This window comes from Anser cygnoides, chromosome 4 (genome assembly GCF_040182565.1).
Source record: "Anser cygnoides isolate HZ-2024a breed goose chromosome 4, Taihu_goose_T2T_genome, whole genome shotgun sequence".
Taxonomy (NCBI): domain Eukaryota; kingdom Metazoa; phylum Chordata; class Aves; order Anseriformes; family Anatidae; genus Anser; species Anser cygnoides.
In genome coordinates this window covers 29889852-29917507 of record NC_089876.1, presented here as the reverse complement: position 1 = coordinate 29917507, position 27656 = coordinate 29889852, and the positions used below count along the sequence as shown (strand labels likewise).

General features: G+C 36.8%; 1 protein-coding gene and 1 long non-coding RNA gene across 5 annotated transcripts in view; both read left to right on the top strand.

Annotated features, from left to right (window-relative positions):
• The window catches only part of LOC136790675 (uncharacterized), a 32219-nt gene extending 26455 nt beyond the window's left edge, over positions 1–5764 (top strand). For 3 of the 4 annotated variants that reach the window (XR_010831062.1, XR_010831063.1, XR_010831064.1), the window contains 4 exons: positions 1223–1387; positions 2303–2408; positions 2515–2657; positions 4169–5762. This is a non-coding gene — a long non-coding RNA (uncharacterized lncRNA). Of the gene's footprint in view, positions 1–1222; positions 1388–2302; positions 2409–2514; positions 2658–4168 lie in introns of all 4 variants that reach the window. The other variant, XR_010831065.1, reaches the window with a different exon arrangement.
• A 19682-nt stretch (positions 5765–25446) lies between these two features.
• DLC1 (DLC1 Rho GTPase activating protein) overlaps positions 25447–27656 on the top strand; it is a 285258-nt gene continuing 283048 nt past the window's right edge. Inside the window, exon 1 of the mRNA XM_013200625.3 lies at positions 25447–25914. The gene's annotated coding sequence lies outside the window, so the exon portion shown is untranslated. The remainder of the gene's footprint in view (positions 25915–27656) is intronic.

The following is a 27656-nucleotide window of genomic DNA, read 5'->3' as shown; positions in this document are numbered from 1 at the left end:
GGAAGTCACCTTACCTTTTAATTTTCAGACTATTGCATAAAATATGATACATAAAGACAGTATAACGATGTTGGTATATCTCATGGGTATATTTAAATGACATACTACTGTTAAGACTTGTATTTGAGTCATTTGCATATAAATCAGAGAGACATGTTCAAGTTGCTATAATTTCAGTCACAGAATACCTAATTAAACTGCCTTTTTTTTTTTCCCCATAAAATAACTTCCTAGCTCCTTTTCTCCCCTCATAGCCATATAAAAATAAAGCCTCAGATGGCTCTTCTGGTGTGTCCCAAAAAGGGCTGAAAGCAACGTTTTAACTTATCAACAAAATAAAGAGTTATGCAGACAGTGTTTTTCCATAAAGCTTTGATTTTGTTCTGAAGCAAGGGTAGATTCTGTACCTATTTTTAGCAGTATGGAATTTCAAATTGTTGAATTGCATTCAAGACAAATACACAGTTACATGTAGTATAGTACATAGTTATGAGGTGTAAATCTTGTAGAGCATTTTTACTGCTACTGTTAGCTTAAATATTACTTAACTTGTTCTTTAATGATCTGGAAAAAAGCAGAAATAACAATTATATTTCATTCTTGGCTCTTAAAAAAAAATAAAAAATCAGGGGGTATACAGAAATGCCGAAGTAAAGTGTAATTTGGGGAGTGATCCTTCTCTATTTATGAATTGTGACAACTATTTTACTGCCTGGGAGCACCCCTAAGGAAATAATAGTTATGTCTCTGTATTTGGGTAATAAAAAGAATTTATTGCTCATATCTCATTTTAAACAGTCAAGAAATGTCTCAGTCACCGGGAGGCCAAAGAGGGGGACAATCACTCTTGGCACCTATTTTCTGTGCGAAAAATGTCTGTGAAAGAATGACTTAAAGTAAAGAGGATGCTCAAATAAGCAGATGTGTACTTGTGTATGACATAAAATCTAGGGAGAAAGCATGCCTCAGGGAGTAAGGAGATGTCTTAGGCAAGCATGGGGAAAAGAGCCCTTCTGTCCCATACAGACAGAATTGATTGCCTGCATGATAGAGATGCCTTAGTCTGTAGAATCATTTCTCTTCTATAAAGACTGTAAGTGCTTGGTGGCAATTTTTGGAACAGATATTAAAAATGTATTTGCATACAGCTATGTACTGAAGTGTGCACGCTTGCAAGTTTCCATGACTAATCACATCGTAACAGGCTTTTGTGTTCCCACAGAGCATCTGTGACAACTTCTGTGCTACATTTGGGAGTCCATTCCGATGAGGAGTTTTACAAGGATTTCTATGGATCTTTTGCATCCTCTTCTGCTGTCCTGTGTTCTGAGACGGGTCTCATTTCCACCAACAGATAGAATTTTGCATAACACAAAAAGGAACTAAGGTCAGAGCAATTTCACCAAGTGTTATCTTCTTTTCACTCTTTTCTTTTTGAAATTTTATTTCTTTTCATGTGTGCCTTTGAAAGACAGTCTAATTTTAATTCAAAAGACACTCTGCAGTGAACTTATGGCATACTGGGTGTAATAAGAGATAAAATATTTGATATTAAGTGTAACCACTGAGAAATATAGGCATTTTAGAAATCATAGCTGACAAGGAGTTTCAGACTGTCTAATACTTTATGTGCAGGCACCAAACAATTCCCTCGGGGGATGAAATGATCAATACAGAAATAGATTTTATGGTATGTAAAAGTGGTATGTAAAATGGTTCAAAGAAGGTCTTTGAAACTCTGTTATGCAGAAGCAGTTGAAAGAGGAGATGGATTGGAAAAGTGACCTGATTCAAAAAGCTATGCTACACTAAAAAAATACACAAAAACTCATATGACCAAAAGGAATACATTTTAAACTAAAAATTGTGATTCACCCAGTCATTATTAAAAAAAAACAAAAAACTTTCAGGTATAAAGTAACAATAAATGCGCCATAATTTCTATGCTTGCTAATTTTTTTCTGGAACTTCTGGCAGTGGCTTTTGAATATGACTTCAAAGAGGCTTTCTTATGAAACAGGAGATAGCAAAACTAAGAATCAGTCCAGAAGGCTTTTAGTATTAGTAGAAGTGGTTATAATATCATAAAAAGGATAGAAAGCACAAGTCATGACTCAAACTTTGAGTCGGTGTTTTTGGATATCCTTGTCTCACATATTAGAGAAGTGGGCTCAGAATGCAAAATTTCTATTTTTGCTTCAAATGCACTAAGTGTAAGAAGCTGTTACCCTAGTTTGTGTTAGAGTACTTTGGATTTTGTGAAATATAGCTAGGTTAATATGCTTTTGGATTTCTTCTGTAGATGGAGTAGCTCCTGAGAGTTACTTTGTGCCGACAGACAATTTTAAGTTCACATTTGTAAGGTTTATTATATGAAGCAGTAGTGCTGGACCCAATGAAATTCTTGGGTGACTTACACTAAAGTACTTACTTCTACCGCAAGTAGATGAACGTCTGAGTTACTGCAGCTTTTCACATGCTCTTTTTTCATGTATCACATGTCTATGTCAGAAGAGGTTTAATGCTAAGTACAGAAAGAGGAGGAAAGAAAAGGAGATAAAATGATCTACTGGAAGGAATAGAGAAGAAGGAAAGCTTGCTTTCTCATTCAGCTCTTCAGGCCAAGACTTGGCAAAGGAAGGACAGTGCTGTACAAGGTTGGTAAAATGAGGAAACCTAGCTTGAAGTGTAAGCAGTTCTAAAAGTCAGCAGGGAGACTAAGCAATTATACAAGAAAGCAGAACATCAGTCCCCAGACTGGGAATCCAATGCCAGGGGATGGGAAGCAGATTAGGTGCTGCGTAACTGAGAAGGGTAGAGTGGGCAAGACTTTCCAAAACTTTGCCTGTGCCAAGTCATTTTCCTTTCATGGTGTGCCCTGGACCATGTCCTGACTGCACTCTTGCACGTGTCCAGGACACAAAGGAAGCCAGCAGGATGTTCCCCATAGTTAAGCTTCAAGGCTAAGTAGGAGGGTAAGCTGTTTTACATTTTCTGTCTCTCCTGCCACATTCTAGTTTCAGTATTACAATCACAGGTGCAGAAAGATTAATGCTAGAAATGTTCATTAGACCAACCAGTCTGGATTTGTGTATCTTAGACTGTTTAAATTTCACATGATATTTCAGAGCCCAAGAATTAGTTTGCATTTGACCTAAATGATCTTTCAGAAGAGCGGCCAAGCTGAAGAGATGAAGAAACTACCAAAGTTCTTAGAAGCTTTTTCTAATAGTAGAAGCATTCCTACTTTTTCCTGAAAATAAAATGTCTTCTCTAGCATCACATTTCAGCAATTTGTTATCCCTCAGAAACAGAAGCCAGATAGTACTTACTTTAGGCAGTGTTTTGTTGTGTTTTTTTGTTGTTGGTTTGTTTGTTTGTTTGTTTGTTTCCCTCTGAAGTGGTACACTGCAAGTAGATCTCCTTTCAGACCTCTCTTCAGAAGTTAAATACGTTCCTCTCTTTAAATGCTTGTCTTTGAGCCATGGGGTTTATTTGAGAGCCAATTCTCCATACTTCGTAGCTCCCAAATTTTATATCTTGCCATTAAAATTATTTTCACCATTTTTTTCTAAATTATACATGACATCTACCTTTCACTACTGTGATAGGCCTTGAGGTCAAAGTATTCCTCTTTATTGAATGTGGAAACTTTTGTTTTTGGGAGGTAAAACCATTCTCAAAATATTTCTGATTTTTAGTATTCATTTCTATCCAGCTCTTTCATTTAATTTATTGCAGATGGAAAGGGAAAACAAAAAACACAGAAAAAAAATCATTTTCAATTAATGGGAAGTAGTCAGTGTAAAGTTAAGACAAAGAATCAAGCTATATAAATACATGTAGCATTAAACACAGGAAAAATGAACAGTATATCAAGATGTATACTGATTCGATACAGACTGTAAGATTTCTCCCAGCAGTTTTCGATAGGGTCTTAGATCTTCCATAGAAATAATAATTGTGTTCCAGGTTTTAACTCAGCTTAGATATCGATAATGATAAAAAAAAAAAATTGATTACAAAATATTCAGAATATGAGAAAATAAACTCGGGGGGGTGGGGGCGGCTGGAACGTAAATATTAATATAGTAGATCTCATGGTACTCAAACAAGGGTTGATATTTTCACTTAATCTCCAAGTCCTTAACACAAGTCTCAATGCCAGCACATCCCACAGTCTCTTCATTCTCCTGCCTGAATTACTACCTAAACATTCTCCCATGTGTGGAAAACAACCTCATTGCCAAAGAGCAGAAGTGGTAGCTATGGTGGGATCTCCATCAAAGGCAGACATGGCAAGGAGGCCCCAGGGACATTACCAGCTGCCACTCTTCAGAGAGAGAAGAGGGCTATGAACACAGGGAGCAGCAGAAAAAGGGAGGTTTCAGAAATCTTTAGGTTCAAAGATTTTCATCATGAAAAACAAATCATGGAGAAGAAAGGGATGACCACAGCCTGACCTCATCAAAGAGGGAGCTATTGTTTTCCCAACTGGAAAAGTGGGAGGAGAGGAATAAGACACTGAATCAAAAAGAAGACAAGCATGGACAAAGCAGAGCTAAAAGATATCCTGTATGACTTTGAAAAAAATTCTATGTCCTAAGAAACGTGCTAGTTTTTTTAAAAAAGGAAGTGAAAATAGAGTTGACTGAAATAAATTTGATACCTGGATTCTGACTGTGTTTGAAATACATCACAACATCAAAGATGAATCCATAGGGTCAGCAGAAAGGTATCATCCTAGGGAGTTCAGCCAAAGACAAATGGCACTTCCGAAAGAGAACGTTTTGAAATGGAAAGAGAGGAAAAGCACTATGCAACAAGCTTTAGCACTGTGGGACAGCTCATTTGCTGAAGTAGATCCACACAGCAGGATAAAAACAACAGCATGTTGTCATAAAAAATGCATATAAAAGGAAAATAATATTGGAAAAGGAACTAGAAAATAAATTACAACAGTAAAATCTTTGGATTAAAAGTTGAAATTTACTTCCTGATGGAAATACAGAAAGTTTAAAAAAAATAATCTTGCAAGTGCTTCAATTACATTGCCCCTGGGAGCCAGGGACCACTGAACCTTGCTCTAAGCCAATTAATTTTATTTTTTATTGAGGTGAACTTTCTGATGTGTGGAAAGAGCAACCGTTGCCAAGACAGCTCAGGGAGCAGGATCCCTGTCTCAGACAGAGACTTTCCCATCGCTGTTTTAGAGTAGCTACTAGCTGTTCAGAGGTTCCTCAAACCTGAGAGGTTCAGTGTGTCAATTGAAGCTGGAGAACAAATGGCAAAGCATCTTTCTCCTCCTATCCCCAATCAAAAATGTCTGTTTCCAGCCGGCCATAACAAACAGATCTGCTGCTGCTGCATCTGAGGGAATCTGTTGTTACTCCTCTCAACTGGGAGATTCTAAAAAGCTTGGGTGCTCTGGAGTGTGTACATGTGGAGAGCACTTGTGCTCCATAAATGATGTTACGAACAAGAAAACCTCTCAGAGACAGTATTACCCAGCTGGATGCACAGTGTCAGGTTTCTGTTGGTAAGCAGTTAAAAGGTGTTAAATTAGTCTACAGCCAGGAACACTTTTGAGAACCTTAAATGAATAACTTAGCACCAATAGTAGATGTACAGTAAACATTAGATAGATAAACACTGGAAAAAGCATTGTAATATTCTTAAGGTTCCCCATTCTGACAATACAAAAGGCTGGTGGAATCAGCTGTTAAAATACAGCAAACCTTAATTCACCATACTTACATCAATATATATATTTTATAGTTATGAATTTCATATATTTATATGTTTAATGTTATTTGTGCTTTAGTATATTTCACATTAATATATTTATATTTGTGTGTATAACATAATCTGTTTCTATATTTATTTATATACTTACCCTACTGGTGAACATTAATAATAAGTCAAATGATTTTCCTCATTGATCTTTGTGCAGAATACCAAAAATCAGTCTGTTTTCTCAGCATTACTGCCCCATTTGTGTCCTCATTCCCTGCTTCTGCCATTCATCACTACAGCTTTACTTCTGGACATGGGCACAGGTCCCCAACAGTTCACCATCTTCTTTGCCTGCTTTTCCCTCTCACCTTGTTTGCAAGGTTCTCATTTTGGAAGCTCCCTCCTTCATTTCACTCTCAAAATTTGCTACCTTGCCCTCTATTTTTATAAGGGCAAACTTACCCATTTCTATACCACAATCAGGTGCTTCATTAAGCTCAGCAAGATGTACTGATCTTTTTCCTTTCAGTCTGCTTTTTGATCGGTTTGTTTCTTTTGCATTGAATTTATGGAACTAATTCCTTTTTTTGTGTAAACACCTTCATATTTTCCTTTCCGTTGCGCTTTGTTTTCCATTCTTAAAACTTCACTGAAGCTCTCATTTCATTTTCTTTTAATTATTTTTCCCTTTTTTTAATTATTGTAAATCTGAAAATCTTCAAATCATTTGTAAGTATATTCGAGAATAAAACTGCTTCCCAGCCAAGCCCTACAAGTATAAATTCCTTCCCATTTCTTCTGATAGGAGTATATATAGAAATATCCTATTTTTATATATAAGTCCAGTTCTTAATGGACCTCAAAAACAATAACTATCTGCTTTTTATTCAAAGAATAGTATCAAAAAAAAAAAAAATTTGAGCTGTGAGTCACCACTGCATGTAATAGCTTCTTATCACTAACATGCTGTTTGTGAGATCCCACCAGTAACTTAACTAGTCTGTGATCTCTGGATAATAGCTACAGTGTACAGAATCTGACTTTTTAGTTACCAATGTTTTTTAATTCCATGTTTTATACATAAATCAACTATTCCTATCTATTTATCAACATTTTTATATGCATTTAGACAATATGTATTCTTAATCCGTTCTTTTAATTGTTTTAATTTGCCATGATATGCAGGGGATCAGACAAGTATTAAACCTGTAGTCCTCTTCTGCTAAGACCTTTTAAAATTCAAAGGCAGACATGATTGCTAATTCAGAAAGGGTATAAGATTTGGTCTATCTCAGCTTTTGTTATGCATATATTTTTACTTGAAAAGTCCTGTTTGCTGTTCCTTTAAGAACTCTTACTCTCTCAAATTCTTTCACTTAAGACAGGTTTGTGCTTTCCAAAGTCATCTTTCTTTTAGATAAAGAAATCTCAACAACTTTAACAGTAATAGTAATACTAATTCTAACAATGTATTAACACTTGTGATCAGAGATAATCTTATGAAAGACTGTAATGAAGAAGGTAGCTTATGCTGCTTATAAATATTATATTAATATATATATTATATATTAATATGCATTTCTATATTCTAAATGTATCATAAATCAGCTCTGTTTAATGGTTACATTCAGTATATCTATTACAGATTCCTCTGTGACAATAAGCTCTCTTCAAAGCCACACAACAAAACTCCCAATAAAAAGAAATTCTGTCAGGTATTTTGCTAGTGCATTCACAGACGTAGCTAGTTGGCTTTGCCAGCTTAGATGTATAGTGTTATCTGCAGAAGCCTAGGGAATTTTGTCTTTATCAACTACAGATTAAATAGAAACCTATGTCCTCTGAATATCCTATAATTCTACAGAATGCTGTGTCTGTAAAACAGTGATTGAGAAGACAATTTTCCCCTAGCATTAATCACGCGGCTTATGGAAGTACTCCCATGCCTGGTAAAACTAGATCAGTACATTAAGGCATCCTGTCAAATACTGGCTGTTTAACGTTCTTTACAATCCACTGGTAGGCTCCAAGGCTGCCTATGAGGATTAAGATCATGGTCCTCCTTTGCTCACCTTTTTTTTTTTTTTTAGATTATTTTTGTACATCTGCTCTTCTGGCTTAATCATTCAACCAAGTAAATATTCATACCTTCTTTCAAAATGAGAGAAAAAAAGTTTTATATAGTTATTACTCTGGTAGGAAATAACTAATAACATAAAACATAAAGCATATATTGCATTTGCAGGTAGCTAATACTATGTCAAATCAATATGATTCTGTCTATCCCTTTTGCCATGACCTGAAGGAAGACGACTTATGACTTAATATTTACAGATCTCATACAGGGAGTGTGATTTGTGTAAGGCAGCAGTGTTCTTCATCATTACATTTTGATTATATCTTTTTTTGGAGCTTTGTGTTGCATAGTTTTTAAGTACCCTGCATTGTTAGGACTGTCAGATCTGGTGTTCCTTGTCATATGACTGTGAAGTCTACTAACAGATTATTTTTCACCTTTATTCCAGTTAACATTAGCTGCATCTACCTTATCATTTTGGTTCAGAGCAGTAGTCCAGGTTTGGCATCCTTAGTTAGTGCACACTGGCTGCGTGGACAGAATGGTTCTGGTACTCGATAGGTACGTCCTCTTCTGAGGAAAGTAAGTCTGCAGTTCCATAATAGGCACATACTAAATATGATACTCAATATACTACATGAAGTGTTGAACCAGTGACTGATCAGCTTCACAGCACGTGTATGGGGAGAAAATTTGGCTCAGAGGACCCAACCAAAGCTAATGCTAAACACCCAAACTACATACAGGCTGGTTGCAGAGCTTCCAACCCCAGCTGCTTCAATCCAGTGATCTTCCCCTATCTTGCTAAATTACACACTAGCATAGATGTAGTTATATTCTCTCAAAAACACTAGGTTTTTCTCCTTTTGTTTTAGCCTGAAGTGTGAAAGTATTGCAATAAAAGGCTACTGAAAAAAGTGTTCTGTTTGAAGGTTCCTAAAATTTTTTAACCATTAAGAGTGATTTCCACATTTCACAAAGAAAAAATAATGTAATATATACTACAATAGTTTACAAAATCTCCTCCATAGCTTTAAATATAGATCATCTACATTTAGTTGTTTAAATAAATTGAAAACTGCTGTCTCCAGCATAACATCTGGAAAGAGGTGAAGGACTGCTTCTTTATGTTTCAGTAACTGAGCGTGGCAGCCTAATCTCAGGACTAAATACAGGCTGCAGTCTTCACAAATGCAGAATAACTTTATTATTTATGTGAATTGCTTTTTGCAGTTCAGTATTAAGACCATTAATTCCCCCTGCCCTGGGGAGCCTGTCCCAGTGCCTGACCACCCTCTGGGTGCAGAACCTTTCCCTAACCCCCAGCCTGACCCTCCCCTGTCCCAGCTCCATGACGTTCCCTCGGGTCCTGTCGCTGTCCCCAGAGAGCAGAGCTCAGCGCCTGCCCCTCCGCTCCCCTCATGAGGGAGTTGCAGGCTGCCATAAGGCCTCCCCTCGGCCTGCTCTTCTCTGGGCTGAAATTATATTTTAAACTTCAATACTGGATTGGAATACTGTTCTTCCTTGGCAGACATACCACGTCTTTGCTTATCAATGTAACTACTCTTTTGAAACCTTACAGAGAGCATTGGTTATTCTCAGAGAGCTCAGCGCCTGCCCCTCTGCTCCCCTCGTGAGGGAGCTGCAGGCCGCCATGAGGCCTCCCCTCAGCCTGCTCTGCTCTGGGCTGAACACATCAAGGGACCTCAGCTTCTACTCATATCAGAATACCCTTCACCATCTTCATAGCCCTCCATTAGACACTCTAATAGTTTTATGTTCTTCTTTTATTGTGGTGCCCAAAACTGCACACTGTACTTGAGGTAAGGCCACACCAGCACAGAGTAGAGCAGTAAAGTGTCCACATATGACTCCACAACCAAGAAGCTGTTGACTCACAAATGTACGTTGCATGTTAAATCCGTACTCTGCGCTAACAATATGCATAGGAGAGCTTTTCATTAGCTATTCTCTGAAGGTGCTATTAAATCTGTGCTCCAGTGTGGCTAACAACTTTCAGTGAGGAAAAACCTTGTGGGGATTATTATAACCACACAGCTGTAAATAGGCGGATAGATAAAGGTCACTCAGAAAAGGTAAATAATACACACACATGCATCATGCTCCAGTGTAGAACTAAATCACAGTAGTATAATGCTGTTTTCTAATACAAAAGCATGTTCTTTTTTAGGTAAAGTACCACAGGACCACTGTAAAAATTCTTACTGGAAAGCATAGGCAAAACACGTGCACATATTATGTTTTGAACTGGATTTTAAAACTGAGGTAGTGTTGCCCCAAATGGACTTCTTCTTTTCTACTTTTTTTTCCACTTCAAAATTTCATAATCTTGTTAAAAATGATAATAAACTACAGAAATAATTATTTAATTAAAAAATTCTGGCATTCCAAAAAGAGTGAGAAATCTGTAGGGCAGTCATTATGTCCATAATGTAATCATTATAACCAACATGCAATAAAACAAACTACCATAATATTTGTAACTTAGTTTACATATTCATAAGCACATGGTTGAAGAAATCACAGATCTCTTATCTGGATTTTTTTCCTTCTTTCATCTGCCTTGTAGAGGCTGGCATTTTCTTTTGACTTTTTCCTGCTTTATTATGTCTGAATTTAACTCCTTCCCATATCATTCTTCTGCCTCGTCTCTTCACAAAGCCTGGAATAAGAAAGGCATAATCCTTTATAAACTTTTTTTCATATGAGCAGTGGGGCTGCACTAGTGGAATCTACATTCTGATTTGTTATTATAATGTAACAGAATAATTTGTTTTCATATAAATCTATTCATGTTATGCCATTAACGTCAGTATGGAATTTGAGGGAAGGAATTAGTAGAAGAAAATTTCATTGAGTCTATGAAAAAAATAAAGACAAGGACAACACAGTAAGGATTTACTGCAGGCCTCCTGTTTAGGAGCAGATAAAAGGGAATCCATGGTTATGTTGCACCTTGACAACAAGGTGCAACAAAAAGGCTTATGACACTGCTTCTCATGACATGTTCATAGGATTAGTGTTAACAACCTGGTTCACAGAACTGAGAGTATACTTATTAAATTTAATGGTGACACCAAGCTAGGAATATTTGCAAGCTCTTTAGAGGACAGAATACAAAATCCAAATGATCTTGAAAAAGTGAACAACTTGCATAAAAACGTCAACAATCAAATTCAGTACCAAGTACAGCAATTCACTCAACTGACTAATAGAAAAGAGAATCCTAAGGAAGAACATGGTGTAGCAAGGCCTTCAATATGTAAAATAGTTACAAAGAAGATATAAAGTATTGTCCTTGTTGGTTCTGCATGGTAAATATAAGGGGAAAAATGGCTTATTTTAAAGTAAAGAAAATATGCTAAATAATAATTTGCATTTTTGAGGAAAGTATTCTAACTGCAGCAGTCCTCTTCCTCGACTATGGTGGTGCTTTTAAAGAGTATCATAGGTAAATATCCACTGGGGATGATGTAGGAATATTTTATTGTGTGCCAAAAAACAAGTATGGACTGGATATTCCTGAGACATCCCTCCCTGTTGTTCCATCATTTCCACTGTAAAATATGAATGTAAGTGTATTGCTAGATAAGATATTATTGCTGAAAAGAGCCTGAGTGGAGACAAATCATCTTAAGATCTCTATCATATCTCGTTCTTGTTAAGGTAGAAATACCATGACAGCACATTTGCTTGCATTTTTTTTTCATACTTGGCCATCAGACCAGAACCAGTGAATGTAGGAAAAAAAAAAAAAGTTTAAAACATGTTTTTTAAATATTCTGTTGAATGTTTTGAAACTTGCTGAGCTTTCCTTCTATTCCAGTTTTGGGTTATTTACTTTTTTTATCACCATTACTTCTTCCTAGAGTTAACATCTTATTTAAACAGCTTCTCTGATGTCTTCCCTGGTATACTGTATTAGAGAAGAGATTATTTCACAGAAAAACTAAGACTGCAAGATTCGTATCTGGGCATGCATCCAGGTAGTTTGGGGAGGATTTTCCAGAATGTTATTAAGCTGTCTGTATATTTCCTTTCTACTCTTGCTTATTTTTCTCATGAATAGAAATGGGAGAGATGGGAAGAACTAAGGTAGAATTTGGAACAAAACAAATCAGACATGTGTAATGCAGTTTTCTTGTGGTCACTCTAGTCATAGGAAGATAGAACAAACACACCTAGAAAAGCTCAGGCAAGTTGTTTCCTTTTTTTATTTTTTATTTTTTTTTAAAGAGAATACTGCTTTCTGATTTATTTTATTTTATTTTGTGCAAAATCAAATGACTCCTCTGAGTGAGAAAACTTGGATTAAAATTAATAAAATTAACAGTGTTTTCTAAGGAAAAAAGTGTAAGGATTTGGTTTGGGAAATAAAGGATTTGCCATGAGCTAAATCTATATGTTACCTTAACAGGTAGTATTTAGTTAAACATAATAGAAATAAGGAATCTGCCAAGGCATACAAAAGATAAATGGAAATTTCTATCATGGTTATTATAATTCTGAATAACATTTGCCAAGAATACTGCACTTGAAGTCCTTTCCCATTTAATAAAATAAGGAAACACATTTTAAAAGACTTTAATGGAAAATGAATTTTCAAAAATGCCAGTATTAAAATGCACTTTCGAAATTCAATAAATAGACATAATAATAATAACTGATTTGTCATTGACAAATGTGGATCTCTGTCAAGTATAAGCCTCTGGCTATGTTGCAAAGTAAAACCGGGTCCCTCACAGCTTATTACAAGCACCTCACTACTCCAAATTGTTTAAGTACAGTTGAGAGGGCCAGCAATAGTGCTGTGCTAAGGCTTTTTTTTTTTTTTTCAATAACCAAACCTAGTGTTTTAGTCACTGCACAATGCACAGACAGGACTTTGGAGGTACGTGAACTTTATCAGCACTGGGTTACGATTCTGTGTAGTGGACTGTCTAGGGTAATTAGATGCATCCTTATCAAGGTTATTGGGAAATTAGTGATTGGCAGCTTAGAACACTGGGCACCTGGGGGAGCCATTTTGGGCCTTGCTACAAATGAGAAACAAATTCAAAGAGGGGTGTTACCTTATTTCAGGTAGGAGTTTATTTGTCTGTGATTAAATTCAGTGCATATAACAAATTCAGGATGTTTTCTTAATAAATTGGGAAAACTCTGAAGTGAATGCAGAAGTTTATAAACTTTGAAAGATACTGTGGAGTTCAGAAGGGACTGTGAAGTAATCCCTCTTCAGGGATTGCAATGCTGCAGGTCAGTTTCTTGGGTTATCGCTCTCTCTTGGTTAATTTTATAACATCTATACCCTGAAAACACAAACTCTGAATTACAGGCAAGCTTTCTTTTCAAGCCCTGCTAAGCCTGGACTGCCACACAGAAAAGCAGCCAAACCTCCTATCACTCCTGGCCTCCTACTCCCACTTTATTATGGCCTTTCTCGGGTGTTCCTAAAAGCATTTGGTTGCACAGTGAACACAATCCAGGAATGAAGCTATTAAATAATCAAAATAATGATTTTTATGTATTTATTTATTTATTAAAACCTTTCTCCAGCCTGGCTTACTGTGAGGCCTGCATTGTTCTACCATGAGGAGAAGGTTAGGAATTGCTTTGTGGCAGCAGCAGCTAACCGAAAACACGCTCCAAACCTACAGCTAAAAGGCCTTCAAAGCATTATATGGTTTACAAGTACAGCCTGTCCCTTTATATTTGTGCAAAGATGTCCATAGGGAACCTGCTGGCTCCATAAACAACACTGCTGTTGCCTTCCTCTCCTAGCCTGCAGCCTTTGTCTGGGAATCCATACAGCGGCCATGAATGCCTGTGCTTTAGACACTCCCCTCTCTGTGCTAAAAAGCCAAGGGGAAGAGAAAGAAAAAAAAAAAGTAAATGGGAAGTATTCTTTCAGAATATGAACAATGGATTGGAACAAAATTTGTATTTGTTTTTTTCTTGTGTTACTGGAATTTAGCTTTCCAGTTTATGCATAATCATGCACATTCCAAAATTAGAAAACAAGGTAAGCAATTAGGTTAATAAATGAGCCTGCAGGCACATATGCAGTTAAGATAAAATTCACTCAAACCAAGCCTGCAAGAAAGGCACCTCAGCCACGCTGCCTAAGCCTTAGGGAGGAAGGGACAGTGTAAGAAGGGACTGTTCACACTCAAACTCATTGTCAGGGGTAATTACAGGATGAGCTGCCCAGATCTTGGGCATGTTCTGTAAATATTATCTGCCATGACAGCCAAGTTGTAGTTTGATCTTTCTTGAAGCTAAGTCAGTCACACCAAAACTCTTAATTTGGAAACATCAGTACCAGGACCGATGTGTCCGTTGGTATCAATTAGACATTTTTCAAAAAAAAATAAATGCACTGGGACCTAACTTTGAATTAGAAAAATTCCTATTAGTTTTAGAGTGTGATACTGTATTTTACTCATAGACAGAAAAAGAAAATAAGGAAATATTTATTCATTATATTTACGTATATTTAACTAGCAGATTCAAACAAAATTCAAGCAGAAGCAGTAATTCTTCTGTCTTCAACTTTGTAATTTTATGTTATGTTTCACCTGAACATCACTTCACTTTTTAATATAAGTTATATATATAATATATATGTCTTATATATTATAAGACATAAAGTAGCTTCTTCAAAATTTTAAAGTGTTTTTCTGCTGATGTTTTTGTAATGGTATGGCAAAGTAGCTTCTAATTCAGGCCCATCTACAGCAATCTGTTTTATTTATAATTACAATATTTGAAAAAATATTGACTTCAGTGCAAGTGCCTACTCACAGACCTCAGAAGCTCTTTAGAGGTAGTGGCATAAGTAATTAACATTAAAAAAAAAAGTTTCATGAATGATTTGGTATTGAGTTAATCAAAAGATAAGCAAAAAAACCCCAAACATGTTGGAATGCATTCCTCCATTGTCATTTCTCTTAGATGAGTGCAGCTTTTTTATTTTTTTTAAGTATACATGAAAACCTACTGTAGTTCTGTAATGATTTTTTAAAAACAGATAATTAAGTATTTACTTTACTTCTCAGTTTGCAGTTTCAACAATCATACAGACATCTGTTGGTACTTTCCTTATTAAATTCCTTAGAAATTCTGACATATTAGTAGGATGCTGTTGCTGTCACACTACCACCTCTGGCGTGTTCCTTTTACTTTTGCCCTACATTGTTTATTTGTCATCACTTCTCTGATTAATATTCAAATATTAATCAAATATCCAGTTGCTGGGAATCTGTTTCTTGCCAAACACATAGAGTTCAATTAACTTTCTGGAGGTTGTAACCTCTCAGTTCTTTGGAAAATTAGTTCATTTATTTACAGTGATCACTGTTTAAAAATCAATAGCATCTGCAGTGTGGGGGTTATTAGAAACAAAAGTTAACCCAAGATAACACTTGAATTGCACATCTAGTTGCAGTGTGATGCCTTATATGTCAAAATACTTCCCAGATTTTGAAATCTTAAACCAAAGACTGCCTCTTTTATATAATTTCATAAGAAGTTCACAAAGGAGGAAACTGACTTCAACAGTTTGAGTGGCCTAAACCATAGGAAAACGAAACAAAACAAAACAAAAAAACTAGCTTGTTATTCAAGGGAAAAACCTGATTCAACTATGTTCCAGAAAGCTGCACACTGTGAAGCTTCATAGGTACAGAAAGGCAGTCTCATTAATAAAGCTCATGGGACTTTGAATTATTTCAATTAGTTGAAGAGCACCAAAATATTTTTATACTTCTCAATTTTAACGGTGAACAGTAATGCTGAGAAATGGTAGGATCCCAAATCATTTAAAGAACATAAGGAAACCATTAAATGATGTTTGTATTAAATATGCAGCTAGCTTCAGCTGTTTTCACAACTACCTGGGTGCAGTATCGTGCTCAGAAACTACTCTCTTATACTGTAGTGTTGTCAAGTATTACTAAAAGGGGAAAAAAATCATGATAAATCATCTTTAATTGCTAACATTTATTTTTTTCAAATTTAGGATTTTTAAAGCTATTTGAGTCATCTTTAAGTATTCATGTAAGACAGCCTGGTGTCTTACATGACGCCCTCAGGAGAGGATGGTTTTCACAGATTCCTTATCCTTTGCTTCTGATGCATTGTTCTTAACTGTGTTGCCTTCAGATCCTGTGACGTTTTATATAGGAGTAAACAAAAACATGGCAAATTGAGAAAAGTAACTTGTAATTGCTGTGACATAAATTACAGTAAGAGATTCAGTAAACTCCCATCTCCAAAATCACCTTCTAGAGAACTGGGACTTGTATCTCCTAAGAACTGAAGGAAACACTGGAAAGATTTTCAGTTCAGTTGTCATTCAAAATCAAATTGGAAAGATCTGGTGCAAAATATGTAAGATGTTTAAGTCACTGCTGGCAGTGTAAAGACTCAGTAAAACTGCAGATTAAAAAAAAAAAAAAGTATTTCAAGTCTAAAATGAACATTCTTTCAAAAAAGAACTTATGATTGTTCACATGCACTGGGCCAGGGAAAGCCTCAGAATTACCCTTCTTCTTTAGAAGAAAGGTAGCCTACAATACCCCAAAGCTGGTAGTCATTCACACAAACCAAAATGAAGACCCACAATTGTCGAATTTCAGATTTAATTGGTCCAATTTTGGATTTAATTCTGGATTAAATTAAACTAATTCTGGATTGAATTAAACTAATTAGAGTAAATATAGCATCTAGATGCTCACAGTCAAACAGGAGATTGGCATGTTCCCTCTCTTAAAACTTCTTCCCTATTAAAAAAAAAAAAAAAAAGAGAGATTTAATTTTGTTTTATATAATACTGTCTTTGAAAAGCTAGAACAGGAACAAAGCCCAGTGATTTGGGTATGAATGCACACTAGGGAATCTTCAAACTCTGGTGTTAAGCACAGCAGGGACTAAATGCAGCACACCTTGCTAGCTAAACAGTGGCATTCACATCCTGATTTACCAGGATCCCTGTAGTTGGAGGGCAAACAGCAGGTTTCCTGAAGAAATCAATCAGAATTTTGCAGTCAGAGCCTGCTCAAGCATATGGTTTTTCACTCATCAGGCATATCCAAATCACACTTTTGCCTAACTCGCTCTTACTATACTCTGTCTAGTCTATCCCTGACTGTCCTGCCTAGCAGGCGGAGGTTGGCCCTGAGAATATGGACAAGGACAGGATGTAGTGGAGTTTGAAAGCAACTTTTTGACCAGACCTAGTCTTTTCTGAGTAGGCTGGAAAATATGTTCCTCCCCATTCACTGGGAACCTCCTCTCTTGCTCATAACAACAGCCCTTTATCTGGTAAGCTTAACTGGGTGATCAGCATCCTTTATGAGGGAAAGTTTTAGTCTTTCTGATGACATAGTGTCTTCCATTTTGTCCACAAAACAAACAAACAAACAATCAAACAAACAAAAAACTTTCTGGTAACTTTCAATAATGGATTAACTAAAAGGATATAATTTGACATGGATTTTTTTTTTGTTGTATAATGCTTGGTTTGTACTGAATAATCAGTTTATTTTTGTGTGATAGTGTTACTGAAAAATATGTTTTGTATGGTAGCACATAAAACAACAAAACATATTTTAGTCGTTGTATTATAGGATGTGCTGCATAGAACATCTCTCCTTAGACCGAACCTGCTAATAGTGCTCATTCTTTATCTGGGTGAGGATGCTTGCTTATGCTTTAAAACAATTTGACAAAAGTAATTTTATAGAGATTGCTTTCAGAGATAAGTGTATTTAAAATGTTAGACTACTAATTTAGATCTCTTTTAGAAAAATGACTAGCATTTATTTTAGCGTCTGATCTACATTATCAGTAAGTTGGGAAATACTATTTTGAACTTATAACATGAACATTTTTCAGGCAAAATACCAGTTATGTTTTCCTCAGAATACAGATGATAGCTTTTCTGATAACACAAGAGTGTTAAGCTGTCATAGGTTAAAGAAGCACAATTTTGTCACCTAAACCAAAGAGAATTTGCTGTCTTTTTTATAAATAAATTCTAAAGGCTGTAAGTTTCAGAACCTAAAGGTGGGACAGGAAGCATGTGAAACTGCTTCTTAAAGCACTGCTTGCTTATTTCTACGTCATTTATGCTCTAGAACTTTTTATTCATACACTTCAGAGGGCTAATTTCAACATGCTTTAGAGTTGTCTGCCACCTGCTGGGGCTCTGCCCTTGTTTCTTTTTTAAGGAGGTCTTGAAGGGGCAAGGGGATGTGGGCTTTGTACTTTAATTTCATAAAGACTTTAATATAAGTTGTGGGTGCCTAAATATATGAATTTAGGAATAAATGACTTTAAAACAGAAAGTAAATGTCCATACCTGGTGAAATATGTTTAAAAGGAAATAAAAATCATCCTCTCTGGTGCTTGTCAGATGTGGGGCTACTATTTGCTGAATCAGCAAAAAAGATGTCCAAGCTACTGAATAACCTCCCCTAAGGCAATACAAAACAGCCAAAAGATCCATTCCTTTTACCACCAAGAGGAAGCTATATGTAAAATCATCTATAATTCAAAACAATTTACTTTAACAACTATAAAAGCTCTGCATTGCAATGAGATTGCAAGAAATTTACCCAAGAGCATCTCAGCAGTTAATGAAGACAGGATACACTATATCTTATAAAGTGCTCCTGCTTGTGGACAGTGGTACCAAGAGCATCAGCAAAACTATCAAATGCCCAGCACCTTGTAGAATCATGGCCATAATTATGGACAAGAAATTCTTTTTTATTGTATGAAGTCAATTATCTAATATCCCTGCAGTTTGCAATGCCAGTGTGAGACCCTATAAGTCCTTCTCCTACCAGACCCTTTGCATTCTTGAGAAGTAGGAGGAGGACAATTAAATCACGGTTTAAAACCCCAAATTACTGGCTTTTAATGGTAAACACAGCTATCTCAGCTCACCAACCCTATCCCACCACTGCCTTCTTCTGGTCATCTGTGTGTAACTGATGTGCTGTCAGTGTCATTGCCTGAAAAGTTGACCTTGTGGGTTAAAGTTACAGTCAACTGTTTCAGTCAGCCTGTTGGAGAAACCCTTTACAGGATGACAGAGCACTGCCCTCACCTGAGAATCGGTCTCTTAAGCTGCAGGCTCAGTGAATGCTCTTACTATGTAAAGACAGCCATTAAGAAATGAAATAAATCTTCCCTAAGCTAATTAATGATCTGCTCAATGAAGAGAGAGGCAGAACTCAAGAAATAATGTTCCACACCTTTCTCTTGATTAATAAAGACTCATCCATAATACAAATTTTGAGAGCTTTCAGCTCTCAGTGGACAGAAGTAAAAATCTGGTATCCAGGTGCTCTACCTAGATTACCTGAGCTCAGCTTCCAGGTGTGGGTTTTAAGGAAAAGTTGGACCTGGCACTTAGGGACGTGGTTTAGTGGGCAACATTGGCAGTAGGGTGATGGTTGGACCAGATGATCTTGGAGGTCTTTTCCAACCCTAGTGATTCTATGATTCTATGATTCATCCCAGCCACAGCTGGGCTCCACTGCAGAGAAAGACCTCCCTGTGTAGGAGCCTCATCTCATCCTCCTTTTCTAAGAGTCACCAGTCTGCCAGGGAATCACAACGTGCCAGGAAGATACATTTCCGTTTGGTCTATCTAGAGGAACATTTCAGTTTAGAACCGCTTTTTGCTAGGTTTTATAAATACAGAAGTTGTAAAGTAGTGCTGATGGTTACGCTGTAATTAGTGACACCTCGTCACTGTTACAGAGCTCCTTGAACTGGAGCTACGCAGAGTGAGGAGGGATTTTTTGGTCCCTGAGGGGCAGGAGGTATTTGCATGCGTTGGTTCAAAAGTGAGATGAGACAATATTATGAAACATTATTTTGGCCTGAGGGGTTACAAGGTTCAGCAAAAAACAGATGAATTGTATTACCAGGAACAGTGAAATAACTTAGGGGAATCAGGAGCAGATAGAGCATGCATTCCTAGTGACTGCGTGTTTCAGCTTCGTATCTTTGGTCCATCACTGCAGAATTTTTAAGGACTATGAAAAAGAAAATGTTATGAATCCATTGAAGTAAGTTAGTACAGTAAGTCTTACCGAGATTAAAATAAATAAAACAAAGCAAAACAAAAAACGCAAGAAAAAAGATGAAGGGATGCATGACACGGACTCCTGATGGCTCTTGAACAGCAGACGTTTATTGCCCTTTTTCACTACTACATATAGTTTCCCCGTAGCCCCACGCGCTGTCCACGCACCCGAATCTGTCTTACAATTGGTTAGAGACCCTCAGACACGTGCCTCAAGCCAGCCAGCAAGTGGCCACTGCCCAAAGCTCATCTTTAACACTGTAGCCAATTTACTTTATCTTGACCTTGCTCAAGTTTTTGGTTCTACTGCTGTTTTCCTCATTAACTCAGGGATGTGTGAAACAGCACAAAGCTCCCTGCGAATTCCTTTCTCACAAAAAGACACACACAAAAATATATCGTGTTTCCTTATGCTACCATTAAAATATAATAGTTCAGAATTAAAAGGGCAGCAAACATTGGAAAGCTCCTCGTGGAGCAAAACCTAGACTTGAGCCCACTAACTGCCCCTCCTACTGTTTGGTTCAAATCTAACAAGCGTCCAGCTGCTAGTACATACCTTGTGAACAGATGAACGCATCAGTGTGTGTACTACCCTATGAGCAGATGGTGTATTATCACGTGTAACTGAGGCAGTACACTGAGGCTGTCGCTTAGACATCTTGCAAAAAAGCTTGCAGGCAGTGGCCTGCCAGGCAGAAATGTCCACAACAGCACTGCACGACCTCAGTACGGGCAGAGAGCAGGACAGTTGTCTTGTCAAGGTGCGGGCTGTGGGGCAAGGCTGTCCCTCAGGAACCAGACTGGTGGTGCTCTTCCCCTGCACGGTGCAGGGCCCACTGAGGGAGAGCTAACTCCCTCTCCCACATGCCAAGGAGGTGGGCCGTGCAAATATTCACTTCCAGTCTGCAGCTCTACTCTTCCTGTCCTTCTTTTCTCTTTCCTCCTCTCCCTTCGTCCATCTTCTTTTGTAACGTTCACTTCTGAAAGACTAGTCTTGGGACCAAAGTGAATATTCATGGCTTCAGTCTTTGCAGCAGGTTAGCAGGACTCCTCTTCCAAGGGTCCAGTAACACCGTATCAGCTCCTTTCAGCAGCCTTCCTTTATAGTCTTTTGTCATGTATCCTGAGATATATTTTTATCTGCTAAGCAAAGATGACATACATTAACTACATCTCTCAGTGCAATGTCACATACATTGTTGTATTACACTGCCAAGTAATTCTTACCAAAAAAAAAAAAAAGTAGCACTAAGGGTTAGAAGAAAAGCCATGTTGTCAGCTTGGCTAGATGTTTTTATAACTTCTTCTTCACTCAGAAGGTACCTAAGCAGCTTTAGTCCAGAGATAGACATCACATCTTATCTTGTCAATGAATTTACAGTTGTAATAATATTTAAGCAAGTATCCTTTATTGCTGCCCAGAGGTTTTGTTTGTTTTTGTTTTGTTAAATATACCTTTTTCCTTGAAATTCTTTGCAGATAGCATTTTCCATACTAAAGGCATGTTGACACTGCAGTTTGCAGCAGAAGTTCCCAAACAAGTTTCAGACAGCCCAGCAGCAGCAACACAGAGTAACTCATGAAATAATCTTCTTTTCATGCTAATATTTAAATAGCCTGATATTCTAATTTTATTTAAAACTCTGTAGCAGAAACATGCCTTTAGAGTTGTGATGGCAGTCACATTCAGGGACATAGCTGTGCTTGCGGCAAGTTAAAAAGCAGCTAGCAATCTAGGCATGCAAACAAACTCTAATTCTATGAACTTCTTACTTTATGAGTGTTTTTTCACATTTGAGGAAAACATCTGAAATTATCATAAACCTCCTCTTCCAGTGTGAGTTTGTGACTTGTATCTGCTTACCTATTGTGTGCACAATAATTTTTCTTGTAGTCAGTTAGCTAACCTGTCTGACAAATGAGGATATTTTTAGTAGAAGTAGGTAGCAAGTAATTGATTATTTTCACCTCTGCAGTCTTTGACTAAAATCAGTGTGCTTAGGGGGGAAAGTCAACAATCATTCCTAAACATATACAAGTATTTAATTGTGGCAATTAATTTATCTATACAACTCAGTGTACTTTTTAAAAGCTTCTTGCCTGAGACTGAATGCCTCATCAGTCTTATATAATATAACTGCCTGAAAGAACAAGTCAGTAGAATAACAAACAGTACTGCAGAAAACGCAGGCATTTGCAGGAAACAAAAAGATATTTTCAACTCTGCAAAGCAAAATTGTGAAGAATTTGACAAATAAAGGCAGCAGAAGGATAATCAACAGGTAGAACCACAAAAATGAAGTAGATCATTGTTTATATTGCCATGTAAAGGAAATGGAGAAGTAAAAGAGTCTTGAGTTGTAATTACTAAAGTGATTTTGTAGGGGAGTTTGAAGAATGCAGTAGTTATGGATACCAGTTTTATAAATGTCATGTTCCCCATCAGTTTATCTGTTCACTACAAATGAGTATGACCGTCAGGATCAAGTCAAAGAGGACAGCTAATAGAAAACAAATGTCTGGAGAATGGCAGTAAAGATGGATAAGTGGCTTCTGAGAAATCATTGTGACAATGGCTGTGCCATTGGTTAGGAAGAGCAGACAAGCCTTTGCAAGCCTGCATGCTTCACCCTTCCTAAAGACGACATCCTAAATAGGTACCAAATATCCTGCGAGTGTGGATCAGCATGAAAATGGGCTGCATTTCTGATATCTCACATTGAAGTTGCTGAAAAATAGAATTTCATCTAGAAACTAATGTAACCACCTATGAAGTATACCCAGGAGAGACTAAAAGGGTCTGAGACATAGCTCAGTGATAAAGGTACTCCCGCACAAACAACTCTATTTCAGCAGGATTTACTGCACAGCCTAGATCTTTTCTTTTTCCTCACAGGAAGAAGAGATGGAGACCAAGAGACAATGACAAGGAGGTAAAAAATACAAACTGCATGTTTTATTAACTATTTGTATGTTTCCTCTAGCTCCACTGAACTCCTTGATATTCACTGTTAGTCAAGTGTAAGAGGTAATGCCTGTGACGTTAGTACCAATTAGTATCAATTTTCCTCACATAATCAGACATATATAGAGACAATCTATTAGGAAGCGTACCTTAGATGTCAGCCACGTATATAGCCATTTTTATCTTTCACAGTTTTTTGAGGTAGCAAGATTTTACTGTGTATTTTTGAGAGACACAATAGCATTCAAATTCTTTTAGAAGACAATTCTAGGCTTTTCCAGGATTTTTTCAAAAATTGAATCTAAAATGTTTAGATAAGACCTTGCAACTTCTTTTGATGTTTGTTATCAGAAATAAGCATTTCAGCAAGTGAATTCCAGGATTATTTATTTATTTATTTGTTTGTTTGTTTGTTAATGAAGGAGAATGCTTGAATGGTTTTTGTTTGCTGTACTGTAGATATTCATGTATATTTGTAGTCTTCTTTTTCTTTCCATTGATATCAGTCATTAATATTTACAACATCTGTTGTAAATATCCAAGGAAATTCTTAGGATTCCCTGAGGAGAAAGAGAAAAAGGGAAGTATTTTTTCCCGCATGAGACAGAACTGCTGGTGCAGACAGCTGGCTGAAATTGTTCCCACAATCTTCTGAAGAGCGGCCAGTCTCAAGATGAATCCCGTCACCTGATCCAAACATGATGTAGTTCCAGGTTGAACAGATGACTTCAGATTTCCTTGAAACAATACAAAAATTCAAGATTCCTGAGTGTGAAGTGCAGACTTCATTGATAATTCCTCAGTCCCTTTTTATATTTTATTCCCATAGTCTTTGCTAGCACGCTGAAAAAGATTAATATGTTGGGGTTTTCATTCCTTTATGTCATCAGTGTTTAAGTACAGACCTAATGGTCCCTGTCATTGCAAGCTCTAACAGTATGCCAGAAGGTAATAAATGTGCTTGACAAGAACAAGGAAGGTCTCCGGAGTGCACAAATTCATGTTCATGTGAAGGTGCAGAGCTAGCACAGTTGATGGTGGAACTAGCCATAATAATGACAGTGTAGATATAGTACATTAACATAAGTGAAGAGAAGCACTACAGAGCTCTGAATGCATCTTTGATGAGAATTGGGAACTACAATCAGAACTACTACAATTGGGAATTACTAGGCAGATCAGATGCAGTAGGGTTTTTGTCTGGTTTTGCTACACACAACAGGAGAAAAAATGTTTTAGAAAAAAAAAATCAATGCGAGAAGCAGTAGCCTTATTTGTTATATTCCAGGCAGGCTGGTGAATGATGATGAATGGCAGAAGAAATTAAATGTTTCAGTTATTTCACTGGATGTACAGGCAGGTGTCCAGAGCTTTCATTTTACTTGTTCTTCTGGATCTACTTGTACATAAACCATACTATTGAAGGGGATTCTGAGTCAATTAACCATTAACGAGATCATTAGCCAAAGATTAAAAAAAAAAAAAAAGTAAAAAAAAAACTAATAGAATACTGGCACACAATTTAACTTGGCCTTGTACCAAATATTAAGTATTGCACTAATAATGGAGTACTGAAAATTCAGCAATGAATAGAGAAGATATACAAAAGAAATTTAGTAGAGAAGAACAACCATTCCATTTCTTATATCAGGAAAGATGCAGATACAGCATTTATTAAACTGGCAATGAGAAAATCAAACACTGAATGGATGTTTTCTTTTTTTGTGAGTGAAAATAGATGTCTGATCTAATGGGCTGAGAACAAGAAAACAGCAAAAGAAACGTGTACAACTGAGTGAAAGAAAAGAACAGGATTTAGATCATGTTTAGAATAGGGCAAAACAAAAATAGCTCTTCTGAAATCTATAAAAGTGGGCAATATAAAATAGGTGATAAGGAAATTATTATCCATTAGCCAAAGCAAAGCAAAACAAATGGTAACATGGCAACTTATTTTATGAAAATAACCTGTAATTAGTAATTTCATGGTGTCTTTAAAATGTGGCCTTATTCTCTAGAATAATTTCCACCACTTAAATTATTTTACAGAGAAATTATTCATATTGTTTGATAAAGATATTTTTCTGCTTGCTTTAGGTTTTAAACCATGCCTGAATTTCTGGAACACATTGATGTAGATTACAGGCATATCTTTCTTTTTTCAACACGGTTAATATTAAAACAATAAAAGCTTTTTTTCCTTATGTTCTGCAAAATTTTTGGTCCTTAATACTCTCTACTTTAATTTTCTGTAGTTGTGCTGCAAATTTTTTGCAAATATATCCTCTTCATAGAATTATTCCTCTACCCAGGCTGAAAGCAAAATAACAGAATTTGCTTATGAAGTCTTGAGAGAGGAAGATACAAACATCCTAGACCTTAGAAGAGTTAACCAGATACACAAAATAATTTTAAAAAATAGTGAGCTCCTAGCACCTGGAGAGCTGCCAGGTGCAATTAAAGGTTGGTCTCAGCTGTGACTGGTTATTAATAAAGGGCTTTTGTAGGAAGTGAAGTTTTGAGTCCCCATAGGAGGTCTTAGTGTTGTGGAGAGAGTGGTTGGTTGGTTATATTATTTTTGTTATTGATGTTAGAGAAGGTTGGAGGAATGGTGGTAATGTTTGTGGTAGTGATAAGGTCATAAAGAGAGGTGTTTCTGAGCAGGTGTTCTTCCTAGATATAGTTCAGAGAAACTGCAAGGCTTATGGGAGGATTCATCTTGATTGTGAAGGTGTCTCTGAGTCTGAACCCAAACTTGGATTCCAGTTTTAGATGCTAGGAAAATTCAAGTTCTTCTTGAGGACTCTGGGGAGAGTGAAATGAAGCTACTAAACTCTGTGTCTGAGGTTGAAGAGTTGGTGTGAGACTTTGGATTTCCTGCATGTGAAAAAACTTGCATCAGAAGTCAGCTATGGTTCCACAGACAACGAGAGAAGAAAAGAGTTGTTGATGAGTGGCTGCTAAGGGAAGAGCTTGTCTTTGTTATGTCCAGCTATCATAACGCATATGGTAAGTTTACCTTGCATGAACCTAGGTGCATTTGCTATAAAAGCTGTGAAAATTCATGTCTTTTATAATGTTATGAGAGTAACATCGAAGGTTCTTAAGACACTTACTCTGTAAGTGTGCAGAGATGACGAAATAATGGACCCAAACCATGGCCTTGCACTTTCAGAGAAGCACATTTACCTAATTTTATTTCCCCATACTATCTGCAATAAGACTAGTAGCTCTGCTGTGTGGATGCCTCCTCTTGTTGCGTCCTTTAGTTATCAATCTTCTAGGCAATTCTTAGCCAAAATCAAACCACAATTGTACCCTTATCCTTATGGGTAAGGCAGCACCCGCTGGATTCTGCTGTCTGCAAGGGAATACCAATTTTTATTCCTGAAAACTGGTGAAATGATTAAAACTGTAAGGAGACTGAGGGTTTGTAAATATTATGCTGAGGGAGGAAAGGAGTAGGGGGAGAATGTACGTTTAGGTTTCCTCCTCTTCTACTATGAAATTGCTGCTAAGCTAGTTAGCAAGCAGTAAGTACTTACCTAAAGCAGCACCTTTTTTTTGGGTGATGTAAAGCAGGTGAAGCCAGACAAGAAGGGCTCTTCTTGAGAAGAAGCCTCTACTCCTACTAAAACATTGGGTTACAAGTAATGAGTAGACAGGGTTGCCAGAAAAACTAGTCATAAACTCATGCTATACAGTTGTGGTACTCTATAGTCTATTCATATTTTTAAGCTAGCAGAAAGATGGATGGGAAAAAAAATTGGAGATCCTTCTTGCAAGATTAGTCTTCCTAGTTCTTGAGAAAAATGTATTGCTCTCACTATAAGTGAATAGGAATGAAAAGAATATCGCTATTCCATAAGTAAATTAATATATTCCATGCACATAATATATTTCCTTTCATAAAACATGTTGCTAAAAAGGAATTGTGTTCATGCTTATGTTAATCATAACTGAATTTTGGAGCTTGTAGTTTCAAGCTGAATGATGCTCGAGTTTTTGACTTTACCATGTGAAAGAGCTGCCACGGAACTGAACTGCATCATTACATCTCTTAATGCTGTTCCTGATGGTTGTAGAAATAAGCAAAATTATTTCACAAGTGCTGTTACAAAAGTAGGTATAAGTATTTCTTTTAATGTTTTAGTTGCTAGTGAAGATTTTATAGATAGGAATTGATAACCTCTGAAAGCCAGCTGAAGGTGTAATATTGAATATATTTCTATCAGCTCTTTATTAATGGTTGTCTGTGATCCATGTTCTGGTGCTGTAGTGTTGACAGTTGTCCAAAATTGATGCTGGTTTGTGTAAAGGAAGCAAACTTTAGTATAGGAGAAAAGTCATGGGAAATCTGTAAGGGGCTGGGAGGTCAAACTTAATTCTGGTTGCTTCCAGCTGGCTTCCCACTGTGTAATCTGCTGTGAGAAATGTTCCAAGGAGGATGAAGTTTGGGACAAAATAGAACTCTGTATGTGTAATAGGCACAAGTCTTTCCATGCATACGTGGTAATTTAGATCAGAATACAGATAGGAAAAAAGATAGGAAACAGCTGGCCCATATGGTATGACTAATTTTGGGTATCTGCTTTGCAAAAACTAAGAGATTAAAAGTTCAGTGCAAAATGATGGTCTTATCATGTGCACAGACCTTGTGGTGCTTATTTCTTAATAACAAGATATGTGAAGCTTTTATGGCATGGATTTTGGAGATGAGTGGATTAGTACCTTTAGGCACTGAAACACCT